The 23,818-nt window shown below is 33.1% G+C and overlaps 1 long non-coding RNA gene across 1 annotated transcript; it reads right to left on the bottom strand.

Moving 5' to 3' along the window:
• Positions 1-1,686: 1,686 nt before the first annotated feature.
• LOC140693462 (uncharacterized) lies at positions 1,687-2,887 on the bottom strand. Its single transcript, XR_012069212.1, has 2 exons — positions 2,702-2,887; positions 1,687-1,788 (listed from the first exon to the last, which is right to left on the bottom strand). It is a non-coding gene; the product is annotated as an uncharacterized lncRNA (long non-coding RNA).
• Positions 2,888-23,818: the final 20,931 nt, after the last annotated feature.

Raw genomic sequence — 23,818 nt, 5'->3', positions numbered from 1 at the left:
AGAGAGCTAGTTTGTGGTGAAGAGTAAAGACCATAACGAAATAGTTTGAAAACCATAAGAGATTTGTTGTTTCAGAAATGTAGATTTTGCTTAAAGTCAACATGTATTTTTCATTCACTAAATACTAAAATGCATCCTGTGGCTTTTACTGTGCTTACCGTGCTGGTATCAAAATTAGACAAGGAAAGGGGGATAGACAGAAAACATTTCGAGGAAGTGGATTTACTGCTGAGACCGGGAAAGTGTAAGCACGTAAAAGGAGGACACCCAAAGTCCAAAGATGAGCTGGAGATAAAGTGTTGAGTTTAGAGCTAGCATAGCTTACAAGCATTTGCCTGGATGTTTATCCAGATACACTGAAACATAAAGATATGCCAAGGAAGTCAGATGCCAGATTTATAAAGAAATGAAAAAACTAAGTTGAGTTTGTAGGCTTAGAGTTGGAAAGGCATTAAGTGCCAACCTGAGGATGTAAGCTTGACTTTGGATGGTACATTAAAGCAACATTAATTATTGACTAGAAAATATAGTGAAGACTCTTGAGGGCAGGAAATGAAAGCACCAATTGGAATGCTTTCAGAACAGCACAAAAAATAACAAATATAAAATTACTTCTTAAATTCTACCACATGATGAATATGCCTTCTGAGACTACATCATGTGACCTTTATTATTCCAGGGATGACATAATAGAGAGCATGATACCTGGGCCGGTTCCGTCATTTATCTCCTGTTCCAAACTATCCTAACACTTTTGATACTTTCCAGGATGAACCAGAAACCACTTAGGACTTTTCCTTCTATCCATGTTGTAGTCTTTTCCCAAATTCCTCCATTTTCACTTCTTCCTTACAAGAAATTATTTAAATTTACTCTCATATTGTTCCATCAAATGATCATATGAATCAAATATCTTTTTTTCTTTAAATGGTAACTTAGTTTCCCATTTTACTCTTTAAACTATTTTAAAAAAATAAATTAAAGGTATAAATCTATGTTTATTGTTCAAATGAGAAATTTGCAGGTATTTGTCAACATTTGCCAACATCAATTTTAGTCTTTGTTTTACTGCATTATCTGGTAGTCCCCTGGTAGATCAGTTGTAATTAGGATGACGTTCATAAACTGAAGATGGCTGATGATTTCACATTGAAAGAGATGTAGCTAATGTATCAGCTATCACTGGCACTGGAAACCATTGGTTGCTCCCTGGTTGAAGTTTAGAAAAACGACCTTCATTGGCAGATATGTTGTGATACCTATTTGGAGAAGTAGAAGGCTGCATCATCAGTCCAAAATAATTGCTCTGTATGGGAGACAAGATGCTGTACTGAGAATTAGAAGTTGTAGTTGTAATGAAGTTCACAACACGGCCATTTGCTTCAGTGTATTTGCTTTGAGAGTGCCCGTGGACAGTGGTCAACTGATTTAAAACAGCATGTTGATCCACTGCACTTTGTTCTGGTGGTGTAACTGACATTGATGATGGAGGATAAAAATCACCTCTGATCGGGATATTTGTATCACCAATTATGTGGCTAGTAGAGGGCTTTATTATTAGAGGCATGTTTAAATCTGCAGAAGGTAAAAATGCACTTTCTCCATGAGTGTCAGCCAAAAATCAGAATTATGATTTTCCACATTACCCCCTTCTTTAAAGTGCTTCTTTTTGAAATCTTCAGCCAATCAAGGTACCAGAGAGTCATTTTTAATCCCACCTCTTCTTTTCATTCTCACTAAAAGCAGGGGACAGCCACGTTTAAAATTTGGATTACGATAGAACTGCAGCTACAACAAAAGTAGAAATATTTTAGTAATATTTTAAACCAAAATACAACACTACAGTAAGCCTAACCTATAAAACCTCAAAGTTCACGTTTACTATGCAAAGAAAATATCATCAAAATATGAACAATGTTGAAGATATTTTGATATTCCTTATTTGGAAAATACACTTTTAAATTTTATAGTCATCAAATTTAAGAAGTTAGCATTTGAAATAAGGGTGAATGCTACTTTTTTAAAGCAGCTTTTAAAGTTTATTTAGATTTCTGGTAAGATTCATAGTTACAAGCAACTATCTCATAATCTTGACTACTTAAGGCACTGCCCTTTTTTTAGAAAAAATAAAGGATTTTAGCCTTAGTAGTTTTATACAATATTCAAAAGCTAACTTTACATTTATATTATCATAATTTGATGTACATAATAAAATTTTATACATAAGTTACCCAGCGGTAACTAAAATTATTTAATACCTTGCTTAAAACAGAGATTTCTATTTCTTCTGCCAGAAAGTCAGTCAGACAAGCAGAGCTTTAAAAATTCTGCTGCAGTTTACTAAACCCATAAAGTTTAAGTTGTCTACCTAAAGTTTTCATACTTCCAGTTTCAAATATTCTGAAAGGGTCCTTTCTTTCTATAACTTCCTTCTTAAAGATATCCTCATCAATCACTATGGAAGCTCCATTATCATCCCACAAGATGGATTTAATTTGGTCACTCCCAGCCAATTTCCAGAGTTTTCTTGGAAATATCAGGGAACGAATATAATTATCTTCATCTGATTCAGAGACACAATGTGTGTAACATGGTCTTTTTATCAAAAATACTTCAGACACATTCTGAAAACCATTTTCTTCAATTATAGATCTCAAGTTGAAGTCCCCAGAAAATGTTTGTTCACACAAAAGAGATCTACCGGAGTTTCCTGAACCAGTTGGTCCAACTTTACGAGACACATCTTGAATTTCTGAAGAAACATGTGCCATCTCAAATAACTTTTTCTACAAGTACTTTTCAAATCTGCATGATTTTGAGCACTGCAGCTTCAAATGCTGCTTTGGCAGGCCTGCACAGTTAAACTGCTAGGCCATCACAATGTTTCTCAACCTGAGCAGCTGTGACATCACAAAACGACTGGTCTCCTAGCAACTCAAGTGGAACATTCATCCAGTGTTTATTTCTCATTCATCCAGTTAAAATGAAACATATAGGATACTTATTTTTATAGTGCGATCTGCAAATATTATCCTCACAATATCTTTTAAAATTATTTAATTTTGGGGACTATGAAATAAAACCAATCTCCATCCTTTTGTACACAAATTTATAGCAGATTGGTGAACAGAGTATAAATAATGCACAAAATATATGAAATAATTTTAAAGTTTTGGAATTTAAAGTGAAATTTTTGTAAAACCTGTACAGAAAAGTTATAAATTTTCATCATCTTTTGTAAGTAAAGTGAAACATAATTTTATTTGGAAGTGGAAGTAGGTATTTATCTGTGTGCTTTATGATAAGTAGCTCTATATTCAAAACATGAGAAGACTAAATATCAGTATATTTGTTATGTTTATAAATAAATTGTAAATATTTATGAAACAAAATTAGATTAAAATAATCTATCAAATTTAAGAAATCCCAAAGTGGGTAATTGTTGTTTTAAATTGTAAATCAGTGTTATAAGTAAAATAAATATAATTTAATATTCCACTTTAAAATTACAAAAGAGAAAAGCTTATTGCATATTTACAAATTTTTTTTACCATTCTTTCACTCAGAGGGTTATCAGTCCCCAGATGCAATAAAATTTCTTGTCATCTTTATAATCCATACTCTTGTGACTTCTGTTAAGTGTTCCAAAATGATGTTCATAAATACACTTACACACAAGATCCTGTGCTCAATAAGCAGTGCCTCCATTAAGGGGCAAACAAACAATCAAAAAACAAAGCAATAACAGTATATGTGGGTTGGGGTGGAAAAAACATGTAATGCATTTGGGAAGCAATATGTTTCTCAGTCCTGAGACAACTGGTATTGTTAGTATAATATGGCATTTTAAGGCAAGTGTATTTTGCACTAACTGTAAATAGTAGCTATGTTCTTTATCTGTAAACTATAGTAAATCCAGTTCTAGCAAAAATTAAATTATTTATTTAGACATAAATTCCACTAAATATAAGCCAAATTCAAAATGAGTGATGAAATTTTTAAATAAATTAATGTACCCTCAAGCTACAATGTAAATTTTTCCTTCAGTATCTGTAAATTCCATTCTTTATAAGTATAAGCAACCTGAATTCATGGCATACTATACGTATTTTAAACTAAAGTTAATTTGAATTTAGTCCTCATTCATAATTATTATTTAACATATGCAAATGAAACTATGGGATACCATCCCTGAAAAAGCAAAGAATTATTAAATGACAATCTCAAAAATTGTAGGAAAATTATTGACAGATCTGACCATAACTTTTTAATAAAAATATTCCTAACAAATTCACTCTAGATAGAATGTAACTAAACGTAATAAAAGGTATATATGAAAAACCCATGACTAACATCAAGTTCAATGTTAACATACAGGAAGGTTTTCCTCTGGTCCAGTAATAAGAAATAGTAGTTCAATTTCACAAGTCCTAAATTACACTACTTGAAGTCCTAGCCAGAACAACTAGTCAAGAAAAAATATAAAAGTCATCCAACTTGTAAAAAAGCAGTAAAGTTTTTACAGATGACATAATTATGCAGAGATAGGAAACTCCATAGACTCCTCCAGTGACTGTAATAAATAATGAACAAACTTAGTATACTTAAAGAATACAAAATCAATATACAAATATCCGTTGCATTTTTGTATAGTAACAACACATTATCAGAAAGAGAAATTAGGAAAATAATTCTATGTAAATTTATACCAAAAATAATAATATAAGAATAAATTGGTAAGTGAAATAAAAGATCTAAACATAGATCTATAAACTAAAGGTACAAGAAATATTAGTAAACAAAAGAAATAAAATGTTATTCTTTGTCATGGATTGTATACAATGTGAGGAAATATTCTAATCTATCTTTTCAATGTTCAATCTCCCCAGCACTAATTATTGAGGAGAATGTCTTTTCTTCATTTTATACTCTTGCTTCCTTTTCCATGGATTAATTGATCATAGGTGTGAGGGATTCTATCTGGTTGCTCTATTCTCTTCTATTGATTGGTGTCTGTTTTTGAGCCCATATAATGTCTTAATTACTAAAGCTTTGTTGGACTGTTTAACACCAGAGAAATTTACACCATTAGATTTAATACACTTTTTCAAGATTATATTTGCAACTCATGATCTTTGTGATTACATATAAATTTTGAAATTATTTGTTCTATTTAATGGAAATATTTCATGGCTATTTTGAAATGAATCACACTAAATGTAGATTCCTTTGGGTAGTATGCTTGTTTGAACCACATTGTTTCACATCATTAACATAAGAGATCTTTTCACTTCTTTGGATCAGTTTTAATTTCCATCATGAATGTTTTCTGTTTTTTAATGTGTATGATTTCACCTTATTTGTTAACTTCATTTCTAGGTGTTCTTTACATATATATACAATTATATACATAATATTTGTAAACTCGTTTCCTACACATATACAGCAGGCAAAAGTCAGTGGCAAGACATATTCAAAGTCCTGAATGAAAGAAAATGGTATTCTAAGATAATTTATCAAGCAAGGATATCTTTTAGAATACAAGGAGAGATAAATAAATTCAACACAAGCAAACACTAAAAGAATTTAGCAAGAGAAAAAGAAATAATGAAAATTCTGCTCTAAATAAAAAAGAAGAAGGATGCTATAGAAAAGACAATGGCAATATTATAAAGGCAATAGTTACAATGACTTACAAAAGAATAAATAAAATTACGTAAAACAAGACATCAAAATTTTTAAGGCTCACAGAGTGAAACAGGTCAATACAGTGTGTTTTTTCTTGTTTCTCTTCTCTGTAGAATGGGTTTTAGTTTGTATTGTTATCAGTTATAATAAACAGATATGGTATGGGTCAATATAAATACAAAACAAGTTAACCATAAGTCAAAATCTTACAATGAAGTCACAAAGACAAAAAGAAACCGAGATAATAAAAGAAAATTTATCAAGTCACAAAAAGAAAAAGAAATGAACAAAAATAAATACAAAATCAACTGGAAAATGAAGTTCAAAATGGAAATAAACACCAGTCTTTCAATAACTATAACAAATGTTAATGGACTTAATGCTTCAATCAAAAGATATATATTGTCAGATGGGATAATATAACAAGACCCTAAATTATGAAGCATACAAGAGACCCACTTTAGTAAGAGGAACACACATCAATTGAAAGTCAGAAGATGGAAAAATATATTCCATGCAAATGCACATGACAAGAAAGCAGGACAAGCAGTACTGACTTCACACAAAAGAGACTTTACAACAAAGGCCATAGAGGAAGATAAACAAGGACATGATATAATGATTAAAGGAGCAATAAACAATGAGGGTATTATACAAATTAATATATACTGACTCAATATAGGAGTACCTAAAAAAAAGACAAATGCTAATAGATTAAAACAGAGAAATCCCTGGGAACACAAGCACAGTAGGAGAATATAACTCCCTATTACCATCACTGGATTTGTCTTTCACACAGAAAATTAATAAGGGAACAAAGTTACTAAAAAACACTATAAAATAATTGGAGATGGCTGATATTTTCAAAACAGGACTTCTCCCCAAAACAGAATATATATTCTTTTCCTGTGCACATGGAACAATTTCCAGGAAAGATTATGTACTCAGGCATTGAATAAGCCTCAACAAATTTAAGAAGATAAAATATATTTCAAGCAAATTTTCTGAGTATAATACCATGAAACTAGAAATCAATCACAGAAAAACAGGGAGAAAAAATGACAGCATGTAGATTAAAAAACATGGTAGAAAAACAAGGAGTTGAGGTGATGAGTAAAAGAAGAAATTAAAAAATATCTTAAGAAATATGACAAAACACTACACAAACTCTATGGAATACAGTTAAAGCAGGCTTAAGAGCTAAGTACATAGTGACAAGACCCCCCTCAAAGTAGAAGAACAATTTGAGATAAATAATCTAATGTTCTATGTAAACTAATCAAGAAAAGAAGAGGAAATATAACAAATAGTCAGCAGAAAGAGGGAAAAAATAAAGATGAAAAAATAAACAATTGAAATAAAGATAAAAAATAGAAAAAATCAATCAAACACTTTTTTGAAATAGTAAACAAAATTGGCAAATCTCTGAACAGGCTCACCAACAAGAAAAGAAAGAGAACACAAATAATATAAGAAATGAAAATGGAGAAATTACAAACAGTACAAAAAATTACAATATATCATAAGGGAATACCATGAGCAACTGTATGCAAACAAACTGGATAACCAGGAATAAATGGAGAAGTTTTTGGAAACATTCAGACTACCAAAATTGCACCAAGAAGAAATTAACCATTTGAAGAAACATACCACCAGAAATGGAATAGAATTATGATTAAAATGAAAAATCACTGCAAACAAAATTCAGACCCAAATAGCTTCACTGGGGAATTTGACCAAACATACAAAGAAATATCCACACCAGTCCTCCTCAAACTCTTCCAAAAGACTGATATGGAGAGAGTACTCCCAAACTCACACCATAAGGCCAAAATCAAACTGATACCAAAACCAGACAAAGACACTACCACAAAAAGAAAACTATAGGCCAATATCATTGATAAACATAGATGTAAATGTCCTTAAGAAATTATTAACAAACAGAATCCAACAGCATGTAAATAAAAGCTCATGCACCATGGTCAAGTTAGGTTCATCCCAGGAACACAAGGATGGTTTAACATATGCAAATCAATCAATCAATTGTGATACTCCGTATCAACAAAAGAGAAGACAAAAATGATATGATCATCTCAGTAGATGCAGAAAAAGCATTTGGTAAAATTTAACACATATTTGCAATAAAAGTTCTTATCACAGTGGGCATGTAAGGACCACATCTCAACATAATGAAAGCTATTTATTACAAACAAATAGCCAGCAAAATACTCAATTGTGAAAAACTGGAAATTTTCCCACAAAGACCTGAGACAAGACAAGGATGCCCATTCTCACAATTTCAATTCAATATAGTCTTGGAAGTCCTACCCACAACGATCAGGCAAGAAAAAGACATAAAATGATTCAGACTGGAAAAGAAGAGGTAAAATTGTCACGATATGCAGACATGACCCTATATATAAAAAAGTGTAAAAGTTTCACAAAAAAATTACTTAGGCTAAAAAAGGAACTGGGCAAGGTAGACAGATTAGTGTGCAAAAATCAATTAAGATTCTTTACACTACCATTGAATCAACAGGAAAACAAAGAATAGAGACAACCCCTTTTATAACTGCACCCAAAACTATAAAATGCTTAAACATAACTCTGACCAAGGAGGTGAATGATTTACACATGGAGAAGAAGAAAACATTGATTGAGAAAATCAAGAAAGATTTGAAGAATTGAAAAGATACCCAATGGTCCCATATTGGAAGAAATATTATTGTAAAAATGGCCATACTGCCCAAGGAAATCCACAGACTTAATCGGAGTGCCTATCAAAATATACAAAACATTTCTTTTTTAGGAATGAACAAATGATCATAAGATTTATATAGAATCAAAAAAGATCCATAATTTCCAAAACAATATTGAAGACTAAAAGAGGTTGTAGCAATAAACCGCCTTGTCTCCATACACTATTGCAGAGTTACAATAATCAAAACGACATGATACTGGTACAGAAACAGGCAAATGGACTAATGGAACAGAATAGAGAGCCTGGGAATAAATCTACATGCCTATGTTCAATTAATATTTGACAGAGTAGCTAAGAGTATGAAAGAGAAAAGACCATCTCTTCACCAACTGATGTTGGGAAAACTGGATAGAAGCATGCAAAGCAATGGAGTTAGAACACTACTTCACTCCATACACAAGAATAAACTCAAAATGGCTTGAAGACTAAAATGTAAGCCAAGACACAGTAAATCTCCTAGAAGAAAACAGGCAAAACACTCTGAGATAATTCTCAGCAATGATGTCCTAAAACAGCCTACCCAGGTAATGGATGTAAGAGCAAAATTAATAAATGGGACCTAATTAAACTTAAAACATTTTGCACAGCAAAGGGAACCATAAACATAGCAAAATGACAACCTACAGGATTAAAGAAAATATTTAGAAATGATGCAACTGACAAAGGCTAAATTTCCAAAATATAAAGACATCATACAACCTAATAATAATAAAAAACCCAAGAAACCCTATCTGAAAATGGGCAGAAGCACTAAACAAAGAATTCTCCATTAGAGACATGCATATGCCACATAGAAATATGAAAATAAAATTGCTCAATATCATTAGCAGAGAAGGGCAATTCAAAACTATGATGAAGTATCACCTCACAATAGTCACAATGGCCATCATTCAAAACTCCACAAACAATAAATGCTGGGGAAGCTGTGGAGAAAGGGAACACTTCTACACTATTGGTAGGAATGTAGTTTGGTGCAGTCATTGTGGAAAACAGAATGGGGATTAATCAAAAGAATAAAACTAGACTTAACATATGATCCAGCAATCCCACATTTGGGTATATATCAGAGAGAACCATAATTCAAAATGTCACCTGCTACCCTATGACTTTAGCAGTGCTATATACAAAAGTCACGACATGGAAACACCCTAATTGTCCATCAACAGATGACAGTATACAGAATTTATGCCATATTTACACAATGGATTTATATTCTGCCATAAAAAATGATAAAACAATGACATTTGCAGCAAAATGGATGTCCCCAAAAAGTGACATTCTAAATGAAGTAAGCCAGAAAGAGAAAGAAAAATAATGCATGACATGACATATGTAGAACATTTAAAAAACAATTCGGATAAGAACACTATGATTTCATATACAAAACTGAAACACACTTGCAGATCTACTTAATAATCTTATGGTTACTGCAGACAAGGCATAGGAGAGGATATATTTGGAAGCTGTAGAGTTATAAATGTTATCCACTATATATAAAAATAGATTTTTTCAAAATGCCTTTTGTATGACACTGGGCAGTATGTAAATATCATGAAGTTTACTTTAATTGGCACACAAATATATGCATGAAGCGGGACACTGTGCTATACACCATAGATTGACACATTGTAAATGGCAGTACTTCAAAGATAAATAAATGAATAAATAAGTAAATAAGTAAGTAAATAAATAAATAAATAAATGAATAAATAAATAAATAAATCATATTTAATAATAAAAGAAATACAAAAATCACACTACATAACTTTACACATCAAGAACTAGGAGAAAACAGAAAGAATAAAGAAAATTGAATGAATGAGAGTAAGGGAAATAACAAGAGAAACTATTGAAAAGATAAAAATAAAACCTAAGTCTGTTTCTTTTAAACAAAATGTGGACAAATGTTTAGGTTGGCTAAGAAAATAAAGACTCGAATAAAATTAGAAATAAAAGAGAAGATACTGTAGATGTGTAGAGGTGCATAGCATCAGAAGAAATTTCCACTAGCCAACAATTTGAATGACCTAGAACAAAAGACATATTCCCAGAATCATATGTCTTCCAATACTGAATCAAGAAGAAATTACAAAATTAAATAGAGCAAAAGTGTGCATGAGTAAATCAGTATTCCAAACCTCCCAAACCAGAAAAAATTTACAAGATGACTTTACTGGTGAATTCTATCACACATTTAAAGACAATTTTCACCAATTCTTCCCCAAATCTTCCAAGATTTTGAAGTGGGTGAAAGTATCCAAACTAGTTTTATGATGCCAGCTTTATTTGCATTACAATGTTAGAAAGGAAATTATATGCAAAATATAGAATATAAACCCTGATGAACATATGTGCCAAAATTTTCAACAAAACATTTAATGTATCATACACATTCATGAGTAAATGGATTTATCCCTGGGTTTAAGGATACTACAAATTTTTCAAATCAATCAAGGTGACATGCCACACTAATAGAATGAAAAATAAAACTCACATAATCATCTCAATAGGTGCAGAAAGAGCATTGTATATAATGCAACATCCTTTTAAGACACTCAGAACAAATTAAATTAACCCTGTCAGTGGCACAATATCATATACACACAAAAACTGTGTGGAGAGAAGTGAAGCAGTTCTCTGTTTATTGATTCTTAGAAGAAGGGTTTATATAGGACATGCACAATGCCTCACATATCATCTAAGTTATAACAATGTTAATAATCTTAAGCAACTTATGCCCTATGCTCCTGCAGTAAGCACAGGATGTTAAATGATCAAGGATTGTTTTAAAGTTCATCACGGAACTTCATTAAGTAGGCCTTCTCTTATCCAGGCAGCTGTGCCTGTCTTAGGTTGTCCTCCTCTGAGGATCTTACCCATTATAGGCTATCCAGCCATCCATACTCGATACACTGATTAGGACATTTCTTATCCAGCCTGGATATGTGACATTCCTCACACTTGTTTATCAGTTCAGCCCAAGGGCTTATTCTCTAGAGCCTTCAGTCAGGGACCTACAAACCCAACATCGCTTGACAGAAAACTGGATGAAGAAAATTTGATGTTTATATGCAGTGGAATCAATACTTTGCATTCCTATCTACGGTGTCCATGGTGTTACTTTTTCTCCACAATCTCACCAAGATTTATTTATTTTCTTTTGGATGAGAGCCTTCTGACAAGTTTGAGGTCTTGTCTCATTTCTGGTTTATGATTTTCCTAATAATTTATAACTCTGAACATATTTTCATGTGTGATATAGCCAACTGTATGTTTTCTATAGAAAATTGATTTATATTTATCTATTCAGTTCCTATGGACATTCTTTTTAATTGGATTATTTTGTCTTTTTTTGTAGTGGTGTATGAGTTTGCCATTTATTTTGTATATTAACACTTGATTTGAAAATATCACTTGCAAATATATTCTCCCATTGTGTTTGTTGACTTTTCATTTTATTTATCATTTCTTCTTCATTGTTAATCTGTTTAGACTGATACAATCATCTTTTGTTAGTTTTGCTTCTTCTTCCCTTGCCAGAGGACATATGAAGAATCATATTAAGTCAAGTATACTTCTTATGTTTTACCCTAGGATTCTTTGTTTTCAGGTTTTATGTTTTATATGACCAGAAGTGGGATTGATGGGTCATATGATAGGTCTATTTTATTATTTAAAGTAGCTTCCATACTGATTCCAAAGTGGTTGCACCAATTTTCATTCCCATCAACAGTTTTGGAGAGTCCGTTTTTCTCAACAACCTCCACAGTCTTTATTATTTATAGACATTTTGATGACAGCCTTTCTCACTATTGTGAGGTAAATCATTATTTTATTTTGGTCTTGCCTTTGTATAATGATTAGCAATGTGAGCATGTTTTTATATTCCTGTTTATCATCTGTGTGTCTTCTTTAGAAAATTGTCTTCTGCTCATTTTCTGTCTGAGTTGTTTGTAGATATTTTAAATGGAGTTGTATGAACGATGTGTGTATTTTAGAAATTAGCCTTTGTTGACTGAACTGTTTCCTAATGTGTTCTCCCATTTGGAAGTTCATCTTTTCATTCAGTATATTTTGCTGTGTAGAAGATTTTAAGTTTAATTAGGACCTATTTGATTATTTTGTTTTATTGTTTTCAGCTTGGGAGAGTGACATAAGAAAATTTTACTACAATTTATCTCTTGTTTTGCATATGTTAGTTTCCAGGAGTTTTATTCAGGCATGTATTAGATTCAGATATTTAAAACATTTTGAGTTTATTTTTGTACAGTGTAAGGCAGTGTTGTAATTTCATTGATTTACATGTTGCTGTCTAGCTTTCTCAACATCTCTTGCTCAAGACTGTCTTTTAGGCATTGTATATTTTTGTTTCCTTTGTCATAGTTTAGTTGACCATAGGTGTGATGTTTAATTTCTACCTCTGTGTTCTTTTCCTGTGATATAGATGTTTGTATGGTTTCTGGTATTGTGTTGTTTTGATTACTGTATTTTTGTAATATATTCTTGGTCCTGGGAGTATTATGGGTTATGCCTCCAACTTTGTTCTTTTTCCTCATTGTTCCTTTTACAGTTCTGGGTCTTTGCAGTTTCTTACAAATCTTAGGACTGTTTTTATTTCTGTGGAAAATATCATGTAGTTCTATCTGAATCACTTTATATCTGTAGACATCATTTGTAGTATGTATATTTTAACAATAATAATTCCTCTATATTAAGACATTGAGATTTCTTTCCATTTCTTTACATCATCTCCAAATTTATTTATAAGTGTATTATTGCTTTTATTATCTTGGTTTTTTCACAGGTTTTTTTTCATTTTTTATCTGATTTCATATGAATTTTTTAAAATTATGGAATATTTTACTTTTAGGGTAAAGAAATGTGACAGTTTTTGTATATTAATCATGAATCATGCAACTTTGCTAAATGTCTTTATTTGTTTTAGTTGTTCCGGTGTGGAGATTCTTTAGGGATCTCTATATAGATAATCATGTCATCTAAAATAACAGTTTTACTTCATTCAATCCAACAAGAGTAAATTATTTTCTAGTCCGATTGCTGTTGCTAGGACATCCCATACTGTGTTTAATAGAAATGGTAAGAGTGGACATCCTTGTCTTATTCCTTTATTTGGCTTTCAGTTTTTCACTTTTGCATATTATTTTGTCTGTGTGTCTGTAATTAATGACTTTAGTTATGTTGAGATATATTTCCTGAATCCTACTTTGATAAGAGGTTTCTGTTGTTGTTGTTGCAGTTGTTGATGTTTTAATGTATAAATGTTGAATTTTGTGAAATACTTTGATGGATTTATGACCACATCATTTTCCCTTTTCATTTTGTTAATGTGGTGTATCAAACTAATTGATTTTTGTATGTTGAACCTCTCTTGTGACCCTGCATTGAATCCTAGTTGATCATGGTGTATGATTCATTTTAGGTATTGCTGGATTTAGTTTGCTAAAAATATTTTGTAGAATTTTTGCGTCTAATTCAATCAAATATATTTGCTTGAAATTCCCTTTGCCCGTACTTTGTTTGTTGGCTTTGCTCTCAGGGTGATTAAATCTTCATATAATTAATTTGGGAGTTTCCCACATCTTCACTATTTTTGAATAGTTTGAAGAGTATGAGTCCTGTTTTATATTTTTGTACAGTTTTCCACGGGAGCTGTTTAAATCTGCACTGATATTAAACGATAATTTTAAATGAAGATTCTATCTTTCTTCTAGTAATCAGTTTTTTCAAATTATTTGTTTCTCCTTATCTTGGTCTCTTTCTAGACATTTGCCTACATTTTCTAATTTGTCCAGTTTTTTGGTATGTAATTGTTGACAAAATGAACCCTTATTTGTATATTTGAGTTAACAATTGTTATTTCTCTTCTTTTATTTCATATTTTATTTCTTTGGAGTTTCTCTCTTTTCTTCATGACACATCAGGCTAGAGGTTTTTTGATTTTGCTTAACTTAAAAAGAAAACATTAAACAAAATTTTTGGTTTTACTACTTTTTTGCATAGTTTTTTTCTCTCAAATTTATATTTACACCTGTAATATTTAGGATCATGCTTTTTTCTTTTTTTTTAAACTTTTTTCTATTGGTTTACATTCATTTTACAAAGTTCTCTCCAATTCCAGCGTAGAGCATACTTTTTCAGTTACAATGAACATATATATATTTTTGTCCCATTTTTTCCTCTCTGAGCTGCTGTAAGAACTTTTATATATTTCCCTGTGCTATAAAGTACAATCCTGTTTATCTATTCTACAATTTTGACCTCCCAGTCTATCTCTCCCTGACCCCCACACCCTTGGCAACCAAAACATTGTATTCTATGTCTGTGAGTCTATTTCTCTTTTAATTTTGTGCTTTTTTTGTTTTGTTTTTTTATTTTTAGATTCCACTGATGAGCCATCTCATATGGTATTTTTCTTTCTCTTTCTGGCTTACTTCACTTAGACTGATTATCTCCAGGAGCACCCATGTTTCTGAAAATTGCATTACGTTGTTGGTTTATCTGGCTGACTGATCTTCCATTGTATAAATATATCACCTCTTCTTTATCCAGCCAACTGTCGATGGACATTTACTCTGTTTCCATGTCTTGGCTATTGTAAATAGTGCTCGCTATGAACATTGGGGTGCAGGTGTCATCCTGAAATAGGGTTCCTTCTGGATTTATGTCCAGGAGCGGGATTCCTCGGTCATATTGTAAGTCTATTCCTAGGCTTTTGAAGGATCTCCATCCTGCTTTCCACAGTGGCTGAACTAAACTGCATTGCCACCGGCAGTGAAGGACGGTACCGTTTTATCCACAGCCTCTCCAGCATTTGTCATTTGTGAATTTTTGAATGATGGCCATTCTGACTATTGTGAGGTGTTAACTCACTGTAGTTTTGATTTGCATTTCTCTGATAATTAGTGATATTGAGCATTGTCTGAAGTGTCTTTTGATTATTTGTATGTCTTCCTTGGAGAATTGCTTGTTTAGTTTTTCAGCCCATTTTTGGGTTGTGTTGTTTATTTTTCCTTATTCAGTTGGATGAACTGCTTATATACTCTGGAGATCAAGCCTTTGTAGCTTTCACATGCACATTTATTTTCCCATTCCATACGTTGTCTTTTTGCTTCACTTCTGGTTTCTTTACTATGCAGAAGCGTGTAAGATTCATTAGGTCTATTTTGTTTATTCTTGCTTTTATTTCTTTGAGAAAATTTTCGAATCTTATATCAGATAACATTTTGCCTATATTTTCCTCATGGAGATATATTGTATCTTGTCTTATGTTTAAGTCTTTGATACATTCTCAATTTATTTTTGTGTATGGTGCTCTAGCTTCATTGGGAGTGTTCTAGCTACATGCTGCTGTGCAGTTTTCCCAACACCATTTGCTGAATTGGCTGTCTCAATTCCATTGCATTTTCTTGCCTCCTTTGTTGAAGTTTAATTGACCAAAAGTTTTGGGTTCATTTCTGGGCTCTCTATTCTGTTCCATTGGCCTATATGTCTGTTTTCCTACCAATACAGTGCTGTCATGTTGACTGTAGCTCTATAGTATTATCTGAATTGTTAGAATAGATAAATGCCAGTGATTTTTGAACCTTAATCTTGTAACCTGCTTTGCTGCTGAATTCTTTGGTCAGCTGTAGTAGTTTTTTTCTGGATCTTGTAGGGTTTTCTATATATAGTAACATATTATCTGCAAATAGTGAGACTTTTACCTCTTCTTTTCCAATTTGAATCCCTTTTACTTCTCTCTCGTTTCATTGCTGTGACTAGGACTTCCATGGTTATATTGAATTGGAGTAGTGATAGAGTGCATCCTTGACTTGTCTCGATTTTAGTGGGAAATTTTAACTTTCTCACCATTAAGTACTGTGCTGGCTGTAGGTTTGTTATCTATAACTTTCATGATGCTGAGATATGTTCCCTCTATGCCCACTTTGGTGAGAGTTTTTATCATACGTGGGTTTTGAATTTTAACAAATGCTTTTGCTGCATCTATTGAGAAGATCATTTTGTTTTGGTCCTTTCTCTTGTTGATGTGCTGTATTACACTGATTGATTTGCATATGTTGATTCACCCCTGTGTCCCTGGCATGATCCCCCTTGCTCATGATGTATAATGTTTTATCTGTGTTGTTGGATTCTATTTGCTACTATTTTGGTGAGGATTTTGGCATCTGTGTTCATCAGTGATATTGGCCTATAATCCTCTTTTTTGGTAGTGTCTTTGCCTGGTTGTGGTATCAGGGTGATTGTGGCTTCATAGAATGAATTTGGGAGTATACCTTCCTTTTCAATCTTCTGGAAGAGTTTGAGAAGTACTGGTATGAGTTCTTCTTTGTATGTTTAGTAGAAGTCCTCAGTGATGCCTTCCGGTCCTGGACTTTTATTTGTAGGAATGTTTTATATTGCTATTTTGATTTCATTTCTAGTGCTCTGCTTGTTCAAGGGGTCAGTTTCTTCTTGATTCAGTCTTGGTGGACAGTATGTTTCCAGAAAATTGTCCATCTCCTCTAGGTTATCCAGTTTGTTTCCATATAGATTTAATAATATTTTCGTATGATATACTGTATTTCATTTTTAGTTGTTGTAATTTCTCAGTTCTCTTCCCTTATTTTGCTAATTTGTGCTCTCTCTCTTTCCTTCTTTTTTAGTTTGGACAGAGGATTGTTGATTTTATTTACTTTTTCAAAAAACAAGCTTTTGCTTTGGTTGATTTTTTTCCTATGTTCTTTTTAATTACTATTTTATTTCCTCCCCAATATTTATGATTTCTTTCCTTCTGCTGCCATTTGGGGTTTTTTGTTCTTCTTTATCTAGTACATTCTGCTGGTGGTTTAAATTGTTTTTTTGTGATTGTTCTTCTTTATACAGGCAGGCCTGTAACACTATAAACTCCCCTCTCAGCACTGCTTTTGCTGTGTCCCATAAATTTTGTTTGGTTTTGCTTTCATTTTCTTTTGTCTCAAGGTACTTTTTCAATTTAGCTTTGATTTCTTCATTGACCCATTGGTTTTTAATAACATATTGTTTAACCTCCTTGATTTCTTTTTGTTCTCCTTTGTTTCTCTTGTTGATTTCTAGCTTCATGGCATTGTGGTTAGTAAATATGCTTGAGGTAATTTCTTTCTTCTTCAAATTGCTGAGGTTTCTTTTGTGCCCAAATATATCACGAATCCTGGAAAATGTCCCATGTGCCCTTGAAAAGAATGTATATCCTATTTTGTGGGGGCTGCAATGCTCTGAAAAATCCAACAAGTGTAATATTTCTATTGTACTATTTAACTTCTCTGTTGCCTAATTTATTTTCTGTCGTGATGATCTGTCCAGTGATGTTAATGCAGTGTTCAAATCTCCAAATATTATTAGATTCCCATCACTATCCCCCTCTATATCTGTTAGTAATTATTTTATATATTTAGGTGCTTCTCAATTTGGTGCATATGTATTAACGAGTGTGCTATCCTCATCTTGTATCACTCCTTCAATCATTATAAAATGTCCTTCTTTATCTTTCTTTATGGCCTTTGTTTTAAAGACTATTTTGTCTGAAATTAGTACTGTAACACCTGCTTTTTTGGCTTTTCCATTTGAATGGAATAACCTTTTCCATCCTTTCACTCTCGATCTATATGTGTCATTCTCTCTTAATTGGGTCTCTTGTATGCAGCATATTGAAGGTTCTTGCTTTATTATCTAGCATGCCACTCTATGACATTCGACTGGAGCATTTAATACATTTACATTTTCAATAATCGATGATAGGTTTGTGTTTATTGCCATTATGACCTTATCTTTTCAGTTGATTAGGTATTTCCTCTTTGTACCTTTCATCTTTCTTTTATGGTTTGGTCATTTTCCTATGTAGTATCATGTAGTTTATTTAGTTTTAGTGACTCCCTGATAAGTTTTTGTCTTGTTGTTACCACTTTTATAAGTGTTTTGACCATTATTATAACTGCTTTTATTAAACTGCTAGTAATATGATCTCAAACCCATCCTATTGAGAACAAATAATTTTAAACGGAAAGACCAAAAAAAAAATTCTCTATTTTCCTTCCTCCCTCTCCCTATCTCAATGATTTGTATGTCTTCTTTTAAAATTTTTTGTGTATTTTATTTGTAATTCATGAGTTATCACCTTTCCAGCTGTGAGTTTTAAATTTCTGAAGCATCCTGCTGCTTTTATATTTAGTGTAGACCTTTCCATATTTCTTCTAGCATGGGTCTAGTTTTGCTAAACTCTTGTAGCTCTTTCTTGTCTGTGAAATTCTTTATGTCTCCTTCTAGCCTAAATTATTGGCTTACTGGTTAAAATATCCTAGGGTATATCTTTTTTTTTCATTCAGACCTTTAAATATATCTTTCCACTCCCTACAGGCCTGTAGTATTTGTGTAGTGAAATCAGCTGGGAGCCTTATGAGGATTCCCTTGTAACTCACTCTTTGCTATTCTCTTGCTGTCTTTAGGATTATTTCTTTATCCTTACTCTGGCAATCTTAATTATATGTCTTGGTTTGGGTGTATTTGTGTTCTTCCTGTTTGGGACACTCTGAGCTTCTTTTACTTGGATATCTGATTCCTTCCATATGTTTGGGAAGTTCTCAGTCATGATTTCTTCAAACACCTTTGTAATCCCCTTTGATCTTTCCTCCCCTTCTGGGACTTCTATCATGGCAAGTTTGGCATGCTTTCTATTATCCCATAAGTCTCTTATGCCTTTTTCAATTGTTTCTCATTGTTTCTGATGTAGATATTCTGATTGTGTGTTTTCTATTGTCCTATCTTCTAAGTCACTAATTTGTTCCTCTGAGTTCTCTATTCAGATTTGCAAAACCTTTAGATCATTCCTCATCTCAGTCAATGGTTTTACATATACTTCTCGGTTCTTCTTTATAGCTTCCATTTCATTTTTAACATATTTTATATCGCTTAACACTACCTTTTATTTCATTCAATAATTTGATCACTCTTTTTTTGAAATCTTGACCTAGTAGGTTATTGATGTCTAATTCACTGATTGTTCTTTAAGGAATTTCTCTTTTTCTTTTAATTGGGAATTGTTTCTTTGCTTTTTCATCTTGGTCTTACCTTTCTGGCACTGTGGTTTATGGATTATTATTTATCTACTGTGGTCCTAAAGGTTTTTATCTAACTAATGCTATGTAGAAATGCAACTTAGAAAAGAGAAAAAAGAGAGAGAGAGATAAAGAATATTAAAGGAGGGAGAAATAAAGGTTTGAAGACATTGTAAATGAATAATAGAAAAGCAAGTTAAAGCAGAGTTTTGAAAAATAATAATAAATATATTTTTAAAAATTTCAAAGGGATTAAAATGGGGTATAAATAATTGCCTGAGATGTAAAAATTAAAAGGATAATAGAAAATGGAACAGGTAAAAACAGATTAAAACAAGGGGGTAGTTAGTGTCCTCCTGGTGACTGTGTACTTTTAATGTGAAGTCTTTCTGTATTGATCCTGTTTGGAAGCTCAGCTTACTTTTTCCAGAGGCCTTCCATTGGAGTTCTCATATGTGCTGCTCCCAGGGCCTGTTAGCAAGCAGATCGCTCCTACTCCCAACACTGGTTCCAGAGCAGCTCTATTTATTGTGGGCTGGCTTGTCACTGCCCTGCCCAATGCTGCAGTCAGATGTTTCAAACTGACCAGGCAGGATTGGGCATCATGCTCACTCGCAGCCACATGGTCAGGGGCTGCGTTCCAGCTCAAAACGTGGGAGGCCACCAGCCCCCTCATGGTGCCGGTCTCGCCACTGCTCTGTGCCACTGTACGCTCCGCCTCGGGTTTGCACACCTGAATTGGGCTCAAGGTAGACTGAGGAACAGACCTGTCCCTGTTTAGGCCAAAACACTGCTCCTTGTTTGTCTTGGCAGAGCAAGTTCTCTGAGGAAATAAGACAGAAGTATCCTATCTGCCTCAGACTGTAGACAAGCCCCATCTGTCGCTTGACGCTGCTAAGTCCTTAGGAATGGATGAAGGTTTTGCTCCCGCTGCCACCTGGGTGCAAAGCACCAGAGGGTATGGTGGCTGTCGTCTGCGCCCCAGCTCTCTTCACCTAGAAACTTTTGTGGATTATCAAAAATGGGGAATGCACCTTTCCCCTCCCAGGGCACGTCTGCCTTGTAGATTTATGGAGGGCCCAGGTTGTTCTGCCCTGTGCACCCTCAGCAATGACACACAGCCCCCTCCATTTCCCCAAGCTACCTCAGTGCAGCCATCCCCATCTGCCATCCAGCTCTTGCACATGGCCCTGCACTCAGCTGCCAGGATTCATCTTGGGGTTGGTGACAGAGGGTTCCCCTGTTCCTTTTTAACTTAGATCTGTCAGTCAACTTATTCTCTGTAGAGATCCAATCGTTGGAGGCTCCCCTTTCATCCTGCCGAACTCTCAGTTGAAGAGGGGAGACACTGTGAGTGAGCACCAGTGCTTCTAAGATGCTCCCTCCCCGTGGGAACTGTCCCAATCTGTGTTGCATTTTCTTCTTTCTTTCCTCCTTTTCTTCTTCCAGATTTTTTGCATTTTTATCTTTTGAAGAGTACAATGTTCCATCAGAGTTCATCAGGTCCTCTGTTTAGCTGAGTGGGTCTTTGGATGAGTCTTGGTGCATTTGTGAGAAAGGGTGAGCTACAAGCATCCTTCCACTCCAACATATTGGCCTCCCTCCAAAAAAAGTCTCACTTTATGGTGGAAGATAAACACAGCCAGGAAATAGATGGAAAAGATATTTCATGGAAAAGACAATAAAATGCAGTTTGTAATGCTCAAATCATACAAAATATGTTCCAAAATTAGGTTCACAATGAAAGATTAATATGAGATTACTTAAAAAAAGAGATCAACAAAATATAGGGTATTATTTTCATTAAAGTATATATGGACCCAACACCGTACATCCTAAGTATGAAAAGAAATATTGGTAGACATGAAGTAATTAATTCATTATAAAACAATAATAGCAGATGAATTTAACACCTCACTATTCTGATGGCCATATCATTCAGAAAGAATATCTGTAAGGAAACAGAGGTCTTAATGGCATATTAGATAATTTGAACCAAAATGAACTATTGGACACTGCATCAGAAAAGGAGAACACAAAAGCTTCTCAAGTGTGCACAGGATGTTTTCTAAGGAATTAGCCACTTATTATGTCATGAAAAGAGCCTCAGGATCTTTAAGCAAATATAGTTTACAGCAAATATTTTTCCATACACAAAATTATGAAACTATGCATCAATTCTAGAAAGAAGACCAGGAAAACCACAAACATGAGATTAAACCACATCCTTTAAAAAATTAAAATAAAACAAGGTCAATGATGAAATCAAAGAGGTAATAAAATCATACCTGCAAACAAATTACAATGAAAATAGCTTCATACAATGTATGGGATGCAGTGAAGGGAAATCTAACTGGGAAGTTTAGAACAATTCAGACCTTCTACAAGGAAAAAGAAACACCTCATACAAAGGACCATGCTTTCCACCCAAAATAACTAGAAATAAGAACAAACAAACCCAAAGGCAGTGGAAAGAGAAATCATTAATGATTAGGTTGAAAATAAATAAAAAATTAAAAAATAAATTAAAAATCATTAAATCAACAGCATTTTTTTCTTAAAAACATTAACAAATTGACAAGCATAAAGTCAGGTTTTTCAAGAAATGCAGAGTGCTGACCCAAACAAAATAATAAATGAAAGAGTAGAAATAAAATCTGATATTACAGAAATACAAAAAAAGATTATGAAAGCACTCTGAGCAGTTACGTGACAACCAACTGGACGACCTTAAAGAAATGGACAAATTTCTTGAAACGTACATCCTGCCAACACTTAATAAAAAGAAAACTGAAAACTTGAAAAGAGCAATCAGTATAAGTTAAATAAAATCTATGATATTAAAAATACCCTTTGAACACAATATCTGGTTGCCTTCTCTAAAACCACTTTCCTCCCAACTATTTCAAAAAATGAAGGAGGAAAGAAAATTCCCAAAGTAATTCTATGAGGCCACCAATACCATGATAACAAAACCAGTCAAAGACACTAACAAAAAATAAAAAGAAAATGTAAAGCCAATATTCTTGATGAATATACATTCAAAAATCCACAAAAATTATCAACAAACTAATCCAGCAGTACATAGAAAGGATAATACACGATGATGAGTTGGATTCCTTCCAGAGTCACAAGGATGGTTCAACATACACAAGTCAATCAGCATGACACATATTTAATAAAATAAGGACAAAATTCACAGGACCATGTCAATACACACAGAAAAATCATTAGACAAATTTCAACATACATTCATGATCACAACTCTCGTAATAGGGACTACAATGGAACATCTCTCAACATAATAAAGGCCATTTATAACAATTTATAATACTTAGGGGAAAGGCTGAAAGCATTCTTGGTAAATTAGGGAACAACACATTGATTTCTACTCACAGCACTTCTGTTCCACAGTAAAAGAAGAAAGGAAAAGGAAAGGAAAAGAAGTAAAAGAAATGCAAAATGGAAAGAGGCAAAATTGTCACCAGTACTGATGATGTAACAATCTACATAGAGTCTTAAGGTCTTCACACTGACTATTATGAACAATAAAAATTTCATCAAGGGAGCCAGGTACAAGACTAATTTAAAGAATTCTCTTGCATTTCTACATATTAATCATGAGATACCCTAAAATGGATGTTGAAAGAAATACTATTTAAAATCACATCACCCTGAATATCTTGGAATAAATGTAACCATATATATGAAAGATCTAAACACTGAAAATTAAAAAACATTGACAAAGAAATTAAAATGAATCAAAGAAATTGAAAGATGTCTTGTGCTCTTGGATTGAAGGAGTTAATATTGTTAACATGGCTGTACTACACAAAGCAACCTATAGATTTAGTGCAATTCCTGTTATGAAGCTGTAGTATTTCCCACAGAACCAGAAAATAAATAACTCTAAGTTTTACATGAAACCTTTAAAAATTGCCAATATGATCTTGAGAAAAAACAAGAAATCTGGAGGTATAAAACTCCCGAATAGCTTATTATACTACAACCCTGCAGTAATAAAAACAGCATGGCATTGACAGAGATATATAATCAATAAAAATAGATAGAGAGCCTAGAAATAATTCCACACACCTATGAGTAATGAATCAATGATAAAAGAGGCAAGAGTACACAATGGAGAAAAGACAGTCTCGTCAATGGATTGTGTTGGGAAAGCTGGACATCTACATGTAAAACAGTGAAATGAGAGCATTCCCTGACATCATATACAAAAATAAACTCCAAGTTTATTAAGGGCCTAAATGTAAAACCTGATACT

Source organism: Vicugna pacos, unplaced genomic scaffold, assembly GCF_048564905.1.
Source record: "Vicugna pacos unplaced genomic scaffold, VicPac4 scaffold_19, whole genome shotgun sequence".
Classification (NCBI taxonomy): Eukaryota; Metazoa; Chordata; class Mammalia; order Artiodactyla; family Camelidae; genus Vicugna; species Vicugna pacos.
The sequence above is the reverse complement of the archived record's forward strand: the minus strand, read 5'-3'. Positions and strand labels throughout refer to the sequence as shown.